The sequence below is a fragment of the Colobus angolensis genome, unplaced genomic scaffold (assembly GCF_000951035.1).
Source record: "Colobus angolensis palliatus isolate OR3802 unplaced genomic scaffold, Cang.pa_1.0 Scaffold378, whole genome shotgun sequence".
Classification (NCBI taxonomy): Eukaryota; Metazoa; Chordata; class Mammalia; order Primates; family Cercopithecidae; genus Colobus; species Colobus angolensis.
The window spans coordinates 319,697-334,407 of record NW_012117132.1 but is presented as its reverse complement, the minus strand read 5'-3'; the positions used below and the strand labels follow the sequence as shown (position 1 = coordinate 334,407).

The window sequence follows — 14,711 nt, the reverse complement described above, 5'->3', positions numbered from 1 at the left end:
GATGGAGCCTCCATGTTGAACACGCCTGGGCCTCAGGTAACCCTTTTCTACTGGCACACCTGTGCAAGTGTCCAGCTTGCTTATCACAGATTACATAGGATTTTGTAAGTTACCCCAGTGACTTCACTATGACAATGTCCCAGTTTAGAGGTGAGCACTGGCAGCTTAGCTCATCCAGTCAGAGAGCAAGTGGCACTAAAGAGTCTTGGTGTTGAGTATCCCTGCCACTCTCCACACCCTTGTGCTGGGCTGTTAAAGAGCAGTCCCTTGACTCAGAGGTCGTTTCTGCCCTGCAGTGACTAACTAAATTCAGGCAAAATGTCAAGATAAGGCCTTTAGCTTCATTATAAAATGGAAACTAAAGATACATTGATAGTAATTCTCTGTATAACTTATCTTGCATCTATTACATGAGATATTTCAGAAAATGTTTTGATTTCCGTTATTTCCTAGGAAACAAATTGCTGAGTTCCACCTAAAGGAAGTGTTTGGACGAACGGAGGCAAGATGGTGCACTTCCGGGTTCTTCTTCACCACCAGCTCTTCCCGCGCGTGCGAAAATGCAGCCAGCGCCCAGGAAGGTGCAGATCAACTGGGCATGCGCCAGGTGACGTCAATCCAAAGAGACCAAGATTTACCTGGTCGCACCTGCGGAACGCCCCCTGACACGCCCGTGCCCCGCCTATTGCCCTCCCACTCCTAGAAAAGCCGCTCTCCGCCAGTGAGCCACGCGGCCTTCTCACAGCCCCACTCCTGTCGGGATGTCAGGACTGTGGGAACTCTGTCCGAGAGCCCCACCGGGGAACTCTGCCGGCCTCCTTTGCCGGAGGCCGACAGACTTCTCCCTACCCACCTTCTTTCCCTGAAGCTAGGTGACCAAAATAAACTTGCAGTTTTTGCTCCTACACTTGCCTACCCGCTGGTTCTTTTGTGCCCGCTCGGCTGGTCTTAGAAAAACAAATCAGGAAGACTTTACTAATGCCAATGTCATGTTAGGAAGATCTTTCTTCATTTCAACTAACAAAGCGCTGGTACACCAGTGAACAAGTTAAATAATGGGATATATAAAACCTCTTCAACTAGAAGTTTGTTTGTTTGTTTTTGAGACAAAGTCTCACTTTTACCCAAGCTGGAATGCAGTGGTGCAATCTCAGCTCACTGCAACTTCCGCCTCCTGGGTTCAAGCAATTCTCCTGCCTCCGCCTCCTGAGTAGCTGGGACTACAGGGGTGGTTAGTTTTTGTATTTTTAGTAGAGACAGGGTTTTACTATGTTAGCCAGACTGGTCTTGAACTCCTGACCTCGTGATCTGCCTGCCTCAGCCTCCCAAAGTGCTGGGATTACAGGCGTGAGTCACTGTGCCCAGCCTCAACTAGAAGTTTTAAAATAGTAAATGGAATTGCATGTCTGTGTGATTCTTAAGCCATTTTACCTTCTCGCTCAAAGTGACTCTTATCACTGATACCAAATCAATACCCATCATGCCGGTTGCCATATGTACTTCTGCCTCATCTTCAGGGAGGTTTAGCTAAGGGGAAATGATGGGGTCAAATCAAGCCGACGGATGAACTGCAGACAGATGGGAACTGCCCTGGGGATGGGGTCTATGTCCTATTCATTTTTACAAATAAAGACCTGACACATAACACTGATAATAATAAGGGAGGAGACCACCCCTCATATTGTCTTATGCCCAATTTCTGCCTCCAAAGAAAGAAGCAGTAAAAACTAAAAGGCAGAAATGAAATCTACAGGCAGATAGCCCAGCACTGCACCCTGGGCCTGGTAGTTAAAGATCGACCCCTGAGCTAATTGGTTCTGTTATGTATAGATTACAGACATTGTATGGAAATACACTGTGAAAATCCCTATCTTGTTTTGTTCTGATCTAATTACTGGTGCATGCAGCCCCCAGTCACGTACCTCCTGCTTGCTCAATCAATCATGACCCTCTCATAGGCACCCCCTTAGAGTTGTGAGCCCTTAAAAGGCACAGGAATTGCTCACTTGTAGAGCTCGGCTCTTGAGACAGAAGTCTTGCCGATGGCCCCGGCCGAATAAACCCCTTCCTTCTTTAACTCGGTGTCTGAGTAGTTTTGTCTGCCACTCGTCCTGCTACAATAACACTGACAGATGTAGACAGCAGTGATTTGGAGTATCATATGTTCTTCCCTTTCAACCATTGTACACTCTAGAAACAAAGAAATGTTTATTTAGTAAACACAACTTCTTTATACTCAGAACCTAGGACTTAGTCAATTGACACAATCATCTTCCAATAAATACTACACGTTAAGTCGGTGACTAGGTGCTAAAAAGGTGTAGTGTGGTTGAGGGGTATACCAAGGTTATCTGAAAGAACACACCATCATTGGAGTCATGGCGTTGTGTAGGTGGGAGAGGGCAGAGGTGCCTCCAAGAACTCCCTGGGTGGTAGACGGAAAAGGATGGTGGTGCTCATGGATGGGTCCCCTGCATGTCACCTCCAAATTAAGCTGTGATGAAGACGTCCCTGCTACGCTGTAACTCACTGTCCAAACCAAGCACCTTAAAATGGGGTTTGATGGCCGGGCGCGGTGGCTCAAGCCTGTAATCCCAGCACTTTGGGAGGCCGAGACGGGTGGATCACGAGGTCAGGAGATCGAGACCATCCTGGTCTACACGGTGAAACCCCGTCTCTACTAAAAAAAAAATACAAAAAACTAGCCGGGCGAGATGGCGGGCGCCTGTAGTCCCAGCTACTCGGGAGGCTGAGGCAGGAGAATGGCGTAAACCTGGGAGGCGGAGCTTGCAGTGAGCTGAGATCCGGCCACTGCAATCCAGCCTGGGCGACAGAGCGAGACTCCGTCTCAAAAAAAAAAAAAAAAAGGGGTTTGAGAAGATGGTGAGAAGTGATAACAGTGTTGCCAGATGACATCCCAAAGGCAAGCAGAAGAGCTTTTCCAAAGCTGCTGTCCTGAGAAGGCCTCACTTCTTGCCTAAGTAGTGCCTACCTCAATACTCGATTTAGAGACTCCAGGAAACCCTCTCTAACCCAAGGCTAGATTAGGTGACCCTGCTATGATCCTGTAGCACCTGTTATTACACTTTGATAGCCTGTTTCAGGTCATGACTCTGGAGACTCATGGCATCAATTCTGTCCTCAACCAGACTCCATCTGTTTCTTAGGGCTGTGGTTATTGTAGCCCCCGTGGCATCCCCATGGAGTAGTTAGTGTGGAGCCTCGTGAAGACAGGTAATTGTCGAATGGATCATGTAGTCTTAACCTTAGAGGACTCATTTGGCCTTGTCCCTGTTTCCACCAGCATTCCACACCAAACACAACACGATGTGCAGAGGCTGAGATTAGGAATGAGTTGGCCAGAATCACAGAAGATTGGGGTAGGAAGACCATAGTGAGGTTCTTGTGAAGGCTTCTTGATTATAGGTGACCCAACATCTTTGCTTCTGTTGTAGGATCTGGAAAGACATTCCACTTTCTATTAAAACCATCCAATTCCTACTTCCTTAGATTACATGGCAAGATGAAAGGGAGTGAATTTTCCTTAATGTCAAAGTTGGTGTGAAGCCATTGAATCTGATTGCCTTTTTAACACTTGTATGATAGCAGTACAAGTAGTGTGTAAAAAATTGACTCAATGTTAGTAGTACTTAGTAGTTACTTCAGTGGACTGGGGCTGTCTTTACAATAGGAAGATGTCAGGACCCTAGAAGGTTGGAAAAATTGACAGTAGGTGGATAAGAAGCACATAAATAGAATGGGGCCAATCAGTGGATACTTCTGCTTTGTAGTTCTGCCCATAGTTGGACCTTTATCCTAAAGGCTAGATGAAAAGTCTGGTTGTTGGGAAGTTGTTGGACTCCTGTGGCAGGTTGCATCTCAGAGGGCAAAGGGAATGTGACTGGGCAGAGGGAGAAGCTGGGCTCTGAGACAGTCACAACAAAGGCCTCAGCCATTCCCACCTAGGGCTTTCTTGCCAGTAACAGGAACTACAGGCATGTGCCAACACACCTGGCCAATTTTTCTTTTATTTATTGTAGAGATGGGCTCTCACTATATTGTCCAGCCTGGTGTCAAAACTTGTGGCCTCAATAGTTGACTATTTTAGTTTCATCTTGTAAGTGGTATCATGGAGTATTTGGCCTTTTGTGTCTGGCTTATCTCACTTTGTATAAAGTCCTTTAGGTTCATCCATGTTGTCATAAATGGCTAGATTTTCTTCTATTTTAAGGTGAAGGATATTCCATTACACATGGATAGACCACATTTTCTTTCTCCATTCACTCATCATGGATGTGTAGTTTGCTTGCATACCATAGCTACTGTGAATAAAGCTGCACTAAACCTGAGTGCAAACATCTCTTCAAGACTGAATTCAATTCCTTCTGATATACCCAGAAGTGGGATTGCTGGATCACATGGTAGTTCTAACTTTTTGAGAAACTTCTATATTGTTTTCCACAGTGCTCACACCACTTGACTTTCCCATCAACAGTGACCAAGGGCTCTTTCCTCACGTCCTAACCAACATTTGTAATCTTCTGGGTTTTCTTTCTTTCCTTTTTTTTTTTTTTTTTGAGAGTCTTGCTCTGTCGCCCAGGCTGGAGCGCAGTGCCGCGACCTCGGCTCACTGAAACCTTCGCCTCCCAGATTCACACCATTCTCCTGCCTCAGCCTCCTGAGTACCTGGGACTACAGGCGCCCACCACCACGCCCGGCTAATTTTACGTATTCTTAGTAGAGACGGGGTTTCACCGTGTTAGCCAGGATGGCCTCGATCTTCTGACCTCGTGATCCGCCTGCCTTGGCCTCCCAAAGTGCTGGGATTACAGGTGTGAGCCACCGTGCCCGGCCTGGGTTTTTTTTTTTTAGAACAGTCATCCTAACAGGTGTGAGGTGACATTTCCTTACTATTTTGATTTGCATTTGCCTAGTGATTACTGCTGTTGAGCACCTCTGAATATACCTGCTGGTCATTGTTCTTAGGACTCAATGTCTATTCAGTTCTTTGCCTTTGTTTTTTTTTTTTTGAGACGGAGTCTCACTCTGTCGCCCAGGCTGGAGTTCAGTGGCGGGATCTCGGCTCACTGCAAGCTCCGCCTCCCGGGTTCCCGCCATTCTCCTGCCTCAGCCTCCAGAGTAGCTGGGACTACAGGCGCCCGCCACCTCGCCCAGCTAATTTTTTGTATTCTTAGTAGAGACGGGGTTTCACCATGTTAGCCAGGATGGTCTTGATCTCCTGACCTCGTGATCCGCCCGTCTCGGCCTCCCAAAGTGCTGGGATTACAGGCTTGAGCCACTGCGCCCGGTCAATTTTTGTATTCTTGGTAAAGATGAGGTTTCACTATAATTTTCAGGCTGGTCTCAAACTCCTAACCTCAGGTGATCCACCCACCTCAGCCTCCCAAGGTTCTGGGATTACAGGTGTTAAGGCACCACACCCGGCTCTTTGCCTATTTTTTAAATTTTATTTTTTGAGACAGGGTCTTGGTGTTGCCTCAGCTGGAGTGCAGTGGTGCAATCATGGCTCTCACTGCAGCCTCGAACTCCTGGCCCTTTGCCTATTTTTGTAATAAATGGGATATCTGGTTGTTTGCTATTGAGTTGCAGGAGTTTATTATATTTTGTAGATATTAACCCATGATTAAATTTATGGTTTGCAAACATTTTCTCCCTTTCCATGTATTGCCTTTTCGTTTTGTTGATGTTTCCTTTGCTGAGAAGCTTTTTAGTTTGATGCAATCCAACTTGTCTATTTGTGCTTTGGTTACCTGTGCCTTCAATGTCATATCCAAGAAGCCACTGCCAAGGCCAGTGTCAAGTAGTCTTTTCCCTGTTTTCTCCTACAAGTTTTACAGTTTCAGATTTTAGTTTAAGTCCTTAAGCCATTTTGAGTGGATTTTTGTGTATAGTGTAAGATAAGGGACCAACTGTATTCTTTTGCATGTGCACATTCGAAGACAATTGTAGTTGCTACCACTGGAGGATATACTAGTAGCATCAAGTGGTTACAAGCCAGGGATGCTGCAGAATACACTACAATGCACAGAATCGAACCCTACCACTTAGAATTATTCAATCCCTAAAATAAATGAGTCCAAGGTTGACAAAACTGCTGTAAACGAGACAAAAGTGCTTGATAGAGACACATGATCAAGGGAGGATTTTATTTTTTTCAGAGACAGGGTCTCACTCTGTTGCCCAGGCTGGAGTGCAGCAGCACCATCAGAGCTCACTGTAACCTCAAACTTCTGCGCTCAAGTGGTCCTCCCGCCTTGGCCTACAAAAGTGCTGGGATTACAGGCATGAGTCACTGTGTGTGGCTTCAGGATTTTTTTTTCTTTTAAGGGAGACTTGAGCTTGTTTAAATGCAGCTGGATCGGGAAATGGGCCACTTTATATACTGTGAGGGAATGGGTAAATTGGTAGACTCTTTTGGAGGCTAATTTGGTAGAATCTGTCAAACTTAACATATGTAATTCACTAGGGAACTATTCTATTGAAATACTTGCATACGTACATTAAGATATTTGCTCAAGGCTGGGTGAGGTGGCTCACACCTGTAACCCCAGCACTCTGCGAGGTCAAGGCGGGCAGGTCACGAGGTCAAGAGATCGAGACCGTTCTGGCCAACATGGTGAAACTCCGTCTCTACTAAAAGTACAAAAAATTAGCCGGGTGTGGTGGCAGGTGCCTGTAGTCCCGGTTACTTGGGAGGCTGAGGCAGGAGAATGGTGTGAACCGGAAGGCGGAGCTTGGGTGAGCTGAGATCGCGCCACTGCACTCCAGCCTGGGCGACAGAGCGAGACTCCGTCTCAAAAGAAAAAAAAAAAACCCAAAGATACTCTACTAAAAATACAAAAAACTAGCCGGGCGTGGTGGCAGGTGCCTGTAGTCCCGGTTACTTGGGAGGCTGAGGCAGGAGAATGGTGTGAACCGGAAGGCGGAGCTTGGGTGAGCTGAGATCGCGCCACTGCACTCCAGCCTGGGCGACAGAGCGAGACTCTGTCTCAAAAGAAAAAAAAAAAACCCAAAGATACTTACTAAAAGATTTTTATTTTCAGTCTTCTTTGTAGGAATGAGAAATGGGAAACAATTGCATTCTGATAAATAGATTAATGGTTAAATGAATCATGGCATATTCAAACCAAGGAATTTTGTAGCCATTTGAAGCTTGTAGTGAGCGGTAAGATTGCCAACATATAGTGAGTGATATGAAGTCACAGAACAGTATTACTAGTGTTTATCAGTTATGTAAAGCTAACCAAAAACCCTGCATTCACATGTGTGTGTCTGCTAATACATTTTCATCACGATCTGGAGCACTGTATCAAAGCATCATAAGTAGACTCCCTTTTCACTTTTTATTCCCCAATGGCTCAGAATTGTGAACTCTTTATGGACATGTATTTTATAATTTTAAAATAATTGTTTTTTTTTTGGCAGGGTTTGGGGGAGCAGGGTCTTGCTCTGTTGCCCAGGCTCGAGTGCAGTGGCATTAATTTCTACTCACTGCAACCTCCGCCTCCCAGGTTCAAGTGATTCTCTTGCCTCAGCCTCCCAAGTAGCTGGGATTACAGGTGTGTCACCATGCCCAGCTACTTTTGTATTTTTGGTAAAGACGGGGTTTCACCATGTTGGCCAGGCTGGTCTCAAACTCTTGACCTCAAGTGATCCACCCACCTCGACCTCCCAAAGTGTTGACATTACAGGCAGGAGTGACTGTGCCTGGCCTAAAACAATTTTTAAATACTGGGGTAACCTCACAATAGAAAGGAAGAGTTTGAAGACATGAACGACATGGGATACAGGAGGAGGAAGCTCCCTGAGGATTAGATGATGGTGACAGCAGTAGCATCAGGAGCAGGTAACACTCCTGCTGAGTGTTGAGATGTGCCACACCCTGCTCTAAATGCTTTACGCATATCAAGTCCCCTCATTCTTACTAGAAGTCTGGGAGATAGATATGATTAGTCAAGGATTAGGAGGCACAGAGAGGTGGAGCAACTCCACAGCTAGCAAAGCTGGGACCCAAAGCCAGGCTGTCTGGATGCAGCGCCAGTGCTCCAGCCACTGCCCCCTACTGCTGGCTGATGGTGGGGTCCAGAACGCAGGTGATGGACTGGCCTGAGAGGAGGAGGGAAAGCTCATTAAACTTCTGGATCAGTTTGTTGCTGCATTAACATTTTCCCCAAACGTAAAAGCTCAAAACCACCACCATTGATTACCTCATGGTGGTATATAGGTCAGAAGCCTGAGCAGGCTCAACTGGGCTCTCGACCTAGCATCTCACAAGCCCCAATCCAAGGTGTCGGCAGAGGTGGGCTTCCATCTGGAGGCTCTGGGGAAGAATACGCATCCAGAATCATTGAGGGTGGCAGAATTCAGATCTTTTCAGCTGGAGGACTGACAGCTCCATTTCCTTGCTGGCTGAGAGTCAGGAATCTTTGATGAGGGTTTGCTGCATCCCTCACCATGTGGTCCCTTCAACTCTAAAACCAGTAATGATGTGTGGAATCTTTCACAGGCTTGGTTCTCTGATCTTCTCTTTGGTTATCAGCCGGGGACAACTCGAGTTCCAAAGGGTTCTCATGATTTGGTTAGGAACACCCAGATGGTCTCCCTTTCCTTGTACTGGTAACACAATCTAGTCACAGGAGTAACGTGCATCCTATTAACAGTCCTGAAGATTAGTGGGAGAAATCATGATGCCATTTTAGCCTGGGTAATTTAAAAAGAAAAGACACTTGCTTGGCTCAAGGTTCTGCAAACAGCACAAGAAGTGTGGTGCTGGAATATTTTTCTGGTAAGGCCTCAAGAAGTTTACAGTCACAGTGGAAGGCAATGAGGAAGCCAGCATATCACATGGTACCAGCCAGAGCAAAAGAGGGAGGGAGTGGTGCCACTCACACGTAAGCAACTAGATCTGGTGTGAACTGACTCATCACCAAGGGGATGGCACTAACCCATTCATGAGGGATCGACCCCCACGATCCAGACACCTCCCACCAGGCCTTATCTCCAACACTGGGGATTACATTTCGTCAAGAGATTTGGAGGGGACAAACATCCAAACCATATCAGTAGGATGTCAGACATTTATTATACGATGCCTTAGTGAAAGGAGGTTTGAGGGCTTATTTTGTCTCCCTGGATAGAAATGGAAAATGTATACCTGAAAGAGATGTCTGAAAAAGAAAGTTTAAGTGGGTGACAAGCACACTTTTGGTTTGCTAGTGAGCTTTTTGAGCTCAGTTCTCATTTGAGTTTGGAGATGGATTTGTAGGGGCTCTGGGATTTCTCCCCTGTAGTCTGTCTATAGGAGCAAAGCGGAAGATTTTGATTGATGCTTCTTTGGGGAAAGCTTGGACAAAAGCATCACAGATCAGGCGAGATGACAGGCCAAAGTGATGTTCCTTGGAATCTAGGCTAGAAACAGAGGAGAAAAAAACAGAGTGAGGCCGGGCGTGGTGGCTCAACCCTGTAATCCCAGCACTTTGGGAGGCTGAGACGGGCGGATCACGAGGTCAGGAGTTCGAGACCATCCTGACTAACACGGTGAAACCCCGTCTCTACTAAAAAATACAAAAAGCTAGCTGGGCGAGGTGGCTGGCGCCTGTAGTCCCAGCTACTCGGGAGGCTGAGGCAGGAGAATGGCGTAAACCCAGCAGGCGGAGCTTGCAGTGAGCTGAGATCCGGCCACTGCACTCCAGCCCGGGCAACAAAGCGAGACTCCATCTCAAAAAAAAAAAAACAAGCAAAAAAAAAAAAAACAGGGTGAGAGGAAAGGGACAATTCACTTGCAAGGGCTGCAGGGGTGGACGGCTGGATTCTAGTTAAAGCAGGAAGTGGAAGAAGGCTTCAGTAAGAGGGTAGAGATCTAGAGCACAGGTTCTCCAAGTGGGGTCCCCAAATCAACAGTGTCAGCATCACTTGTTAGCAAGGCAGATTCCCAGATTCACCTCAGACCTAGGGAATGGAAAATTCTGGAAGTTTGTGAGTCGAGCACAGGAATCCGCATCATAAGCACACTACTGATTTGGATGTCTTGGAGGTTTGAGAATCATTGATGCAGCATCTTTCGTGTTGTATAAGAATGCTTTTATCATGAATGGGATTGCGGAGGGACAGTAGCCAATTCCTGGAAGAAGAGGACCGGCTGTACCTGGGTGGGAAATGCTGAGCATATGGCAGAGGACAGATGGCCTGTGTTCTGCGTGCTGAGGAATGATGACAAGGATAAGTGTAAGGCAAGGCTGAATCCACTGGTCTTACAGTTTTCAGAAATAATAAGTCCTGGCCATTCCAATCTCAACCAATTGTTTTCCTGAGGTGGTATTCCAAGGCCACGAACAGGAGCATTGACTGATGAGACTTGAAGAAGGGTCAGTCTGGGCCTGGCTTGGCTGTTCCTTAAAGAGGTGTAATCTAAACTCCACGAAAAGTCGCAGAAAATGGGAGTGAGTTTCTGGGACCCTGACTGAGTGCCTAAAGCAGCAAGCGTCCAGTGTTGGCCACAGAGGAACACACTTGCCTATGAGCAAGATCCAGCTTCACTTTGGCTCAGCAAAGGACAGACTTCCTCTCCTCCAGCTGCAGACACACCCTGGCCTCCTGAGATGCCTCTACTGTGGCCTAGTCTCAGCTACAAGAGCACAGATGGGCTGTGGTCAGGCAACAGGAAGAGGAAGAAAGGGAGGGATGGATTTGGGGATGTGGGTGCCTGACCTAGTAAAGAAATCCCCCTATATTCCTAAACCTTTTCTGAGTCACTCTGTGAAAATCACGGGACTCTGGCAGTAGAAAGCAAGTTAAGTAGAATGCTAACCACACAAGATTTTTTATCGTTAAGAACTCCCTAGCCCCCAAATCAATAAATCATGTCAGATGAATATAAATGTACACTTTTAGCCAAGCAGTGGCTCTCACCTGTTATCCCAATGCTTTGGGAGGCCAAGGTGGAAGGATCACATGAGGCCAGGTGTTCAGTTCCACACTATGGAGGGCACAAGCTGTGGGAGGGCCTGGAAGAAATGCCTCAAAGATTCTCCCAGTCCTGCCACCCTGTGGGAGGTATTTCAAATGAATCGTAAACTCACGTGACCAGCAGGGAGGACAACACTGAAGAAACTGTCCTGCCTAAAATCAGCCACTGTCCAGAGCTAGCACGTGGAAGGAGATATTCCCTCTCCTGGGGTCACATCTTCACTGGAAGGCGGGTGGGAGCTCACTGCTGTGACCCACGTATCCTCCTCTCTGTGTCTCTATCCTGCTACTTTCTCTGACTGTATCTTTCTCTGTTCCTTGGCCACAGTGTTTTGATTCTTGAGAAGAGAACGTTGAACAAGTCACATCCTTGTCACTCTGAGTCGGAACTCTCATTTGACTTGGAAGATTTTGCTTCCGTTTTTTCTTCTTTTTCTTTTCTTTCTTCCTTTTCTTATGCTTTTCTTTCCTCTTCTTTTTCTTGTGTTTCTCTTTACCTTCAGAGGAACTGGAGCTGCTCCCATCTTCATCTGAGGTAGAATCCTCCAGTATCTGTTTTAACTGCTGTATCCTAAACATTCAAGATTGATCAAACAGTGAGTTTTTGCTTTAATTGAAAAGTTTCTTAAGTATGTCATTCAAAAGCAGTATGGAAGGAACATGAATAACCACATCACAAAGACAGTAATTATTTTTACCTGTTTTCTCCTTTCTTCTCCACCTGAATGCTTATTTTTATGTGACTGTAACCAGTGTACAAGCCATTTTTGTATTCTTTTCCTTGTCCTAGTCATTTCTGTAGGTTTCCACAGTACTTACAATTACAATTTCTAACAGACACACACTTTACTAAACCATTCCCCCAACTGCTCAGTTTCCTAATAGATAATCTACATCCTCAACAATCATAATTTAATGTAACCAGTTTGAGAAAACAAACTTTCCCAATTTTTCACTCTCTAATCTTGTCTAGGTATAATTTTTAACAAAAGCTCAGATCCTTAAAGACGCTGGAGGAGATAAACTGAATTACATGAAAGTACCAATTGTACCATGCCAGTAGACAGCACAACATGGGTTGCTAATATCAACCGCAGTGGTCAGAGAGCTGGACCAAGCCTACAGCTTTAAGCCAACCCAAGTAGGAAGAGGCTGGCCTGCTCATTCCCCAACACTGGTCTTGTCAGCCACGACTCCTACCCAATAAACATTTCACAATTGAAGTACCATGTTTACTATATCACTCTCCTAGTGCTAGAATGGTTTTTTTCCAACTTTGTAGAATTAAAAACTTCTAAGTAGATATCATCAACAGGACAATCTCATCTTGCATCCTTTTCATATTGTTTATTGTCTTGTATGATGTCATACATGAAATCCTCATGTGCCTTTAGGGACAGAGAAGGTTAAGGTTTGGTTAGGCTTCATGGACCACAAGTTAAATAAAATGAAACCCCTATGTTACAGAAAACAGTTTTTTTTTTTCTTTTTTTACTGTTTCATGTAGCCGTATGCTCAACATCTTTCAATCCTTTTAAGGGTCGCATTATTGATAACTCACTAAGGCTATAAAAAGGATTTCCTGATGAGAAAATACACGAAATAATATTCTTCATGAGGAAATAACTGCATAAACTGGAAAACAGTCATACTATAAAACAGTACTCAAGTTTAGAAATACTGAGGTAATTCTCTTTGTTCTATTGGGTTAGATGACCAAAAGTGAGTATAAGCAAAACAAAGGAGTTGCTCAATGATACATAGGAATGATCATTTATAAGTACTCAAAAATACATGTTACAGGTCGGGCACAGTGGCTCACACCTGTAATCCCAGCACTTTGGGAGGCCGAGGGAGGTGGATCATGAGGTCACGAGATCGAGACACCATCCTGGCTAACACGGTGAAACCCTGCCTCTACTAAAAATACAAAAAATTAGCCGGGCGTGGTGCCTGGCGACTGCAGTCCTAGCTACTCGGGAGACTGAGGCAGGAGAATGGTGTGAACCCGGGAGGCAGAGGTTTCAGTGAGCCAAGATCGCACCATTGCACTCTAGCCTAGGCAGCAAGAGCAAAACTCTGTCTCAAAAAATGAAATAAAATAAAAATAAAAAAATTCACAATTATGAACATTATGCTTACAGAGTTGTATACATTGATGTTCTGTTACATCCTTAGGGTAAATTCTTAGAAGTTGAATTTCTGAGTCAAAAAGAAGTATGCTAAATTTTTTAGATTTATCAACAAGCTTTGTTTTATACTATCTGCAAAAACTGACATTTCATCTAAAAGTGTTTGATCTAGAATAATTATTTTTCAGATTAAGACAAAAACACAAAACTTTAAATGCCTTAAAATGTTAAAAGAACGTCTGTTGACTTCAGTTTCATATATAGCTGCCCTCGTATACTGAAGAGTTACATGTCCACAGATTCAACCAAGGATCGAAAATATTTGAAAAAAAAAAAAAGGACAGTTTTGTCTGTACTGCACATGTTCAGACTCTTTTTTCTTGTCATTATTCCCTAAACAATACAGTATAACAACAATTTACTTTTTATTCAGTATTATAGGTAATCTAGAGATGATTAAAGTATACAGGAATGTGTGCACAGCTTATATGCTATTTTATTTATTTTATTTGACAAAATCTCACTCTGACACCCAGGCTGGAGTGCAGTGGCATGATCTTGGCTCACTGCAACCTCTGCCTCCCATGTTCAAGTGATTCTCATGCCTCAGCCTCCCAAGTAGCTGGGATGGCAGGCATGTGCTACCATGTCTGGCTGATTTTTGTATTTTTATTTTTTTGAGACAGAGTCATACTCTGTCGCCTAGGCTGCAGTGCAGTGGCGTGATCTCAGCTCACTGCAACCTCCACCTCCTAGATTCAAGCGATTCTCCTGCCTCAGTCATCCAAGTAGCTGGGATTACAGGTGCCCACCACCACACCCAGCTAATTTTGGTATTTTCAGTAGAGACGGGGTTTCACCGTGTTGGCTAGGCTGGTCTTGAACTCCTGACCTCAGGTGATCTGCCCACCTCAGACTCCCAAAGTGCTGACATTACAGGCGTGAGCCACTGTGCCCAGCCTAATTTTGTATATTTAGTAGAGCTGGGGTTTCACCATGTTGGTCAGGCTAGTCTCGAACTCCTGACCTCAAGTGATCCACCTGCCTAGGCCTCCCAAACTGCTGGAATTACAGGTGTGAGCCACTGCACCCAGTCTATAACATTTTATATGAGGGACTTTGAGCACCTGCGGATTTTGGTATCCCAGGGGATACTGGGATCTAATTCCCCATGGATACCAAGGGACAAGTGTTAAGTTGATCACTCCAGTAGATCCACAAGGCAGCATATTTCAATTGGCAGAAGTGGTTACTGAACAGTGAATTAACACCTCTGGGAGGTGACTCTGTGTTAAAGTGGGGAATGATAGATAGATCATGCTAATGATAGATCTGTCTGTCATTTAAGAGGAAATATACACAATTCTAGCTTGTAATAGACAGACATCTACTCTTTAAAGGCTGGGAAACTAGGCCGGGCGCAGAGGCTCACGCCTGTTAATCCCAACACTTTTGGAGGCTGAGGCAGGTGGATCACGGGGTCAGGAGATCGAGACCGTGGTGAAACCCCGCCTCTACTAAAAATACAAAAAATTGGCCGGGCGCGGTGGCTCAAGCCTGTAATCCCAGCACTTTGGGAGGCCGAGACGGGCG

General features: G+C 45.3%; 1 pseudogene across 1 annotated transcript; it reads right to left on the bottom strand.

Moving 5' to 3' along the window:
* Window positions 1-10,827: 10,827 nt before the first annotated feature.
* Window positions 10,828-12,359, bottom strand: LOC105520315 (annotated as a pseudogene). The gene is made up of 3 exons (XR_001003110.1): window positions 12,317-12,359; window positions 11,447-11,561; window positions 10,828-11,398 (listed from the first exon to the last, which is right to left on the bottom strand). The product of XR_001003110.1 is annotated as a retinitis pigmentosa 9 protein-like (transcript).
* Window positions 12,360-14,711: the final 2,352 nt, after the last annotated feature.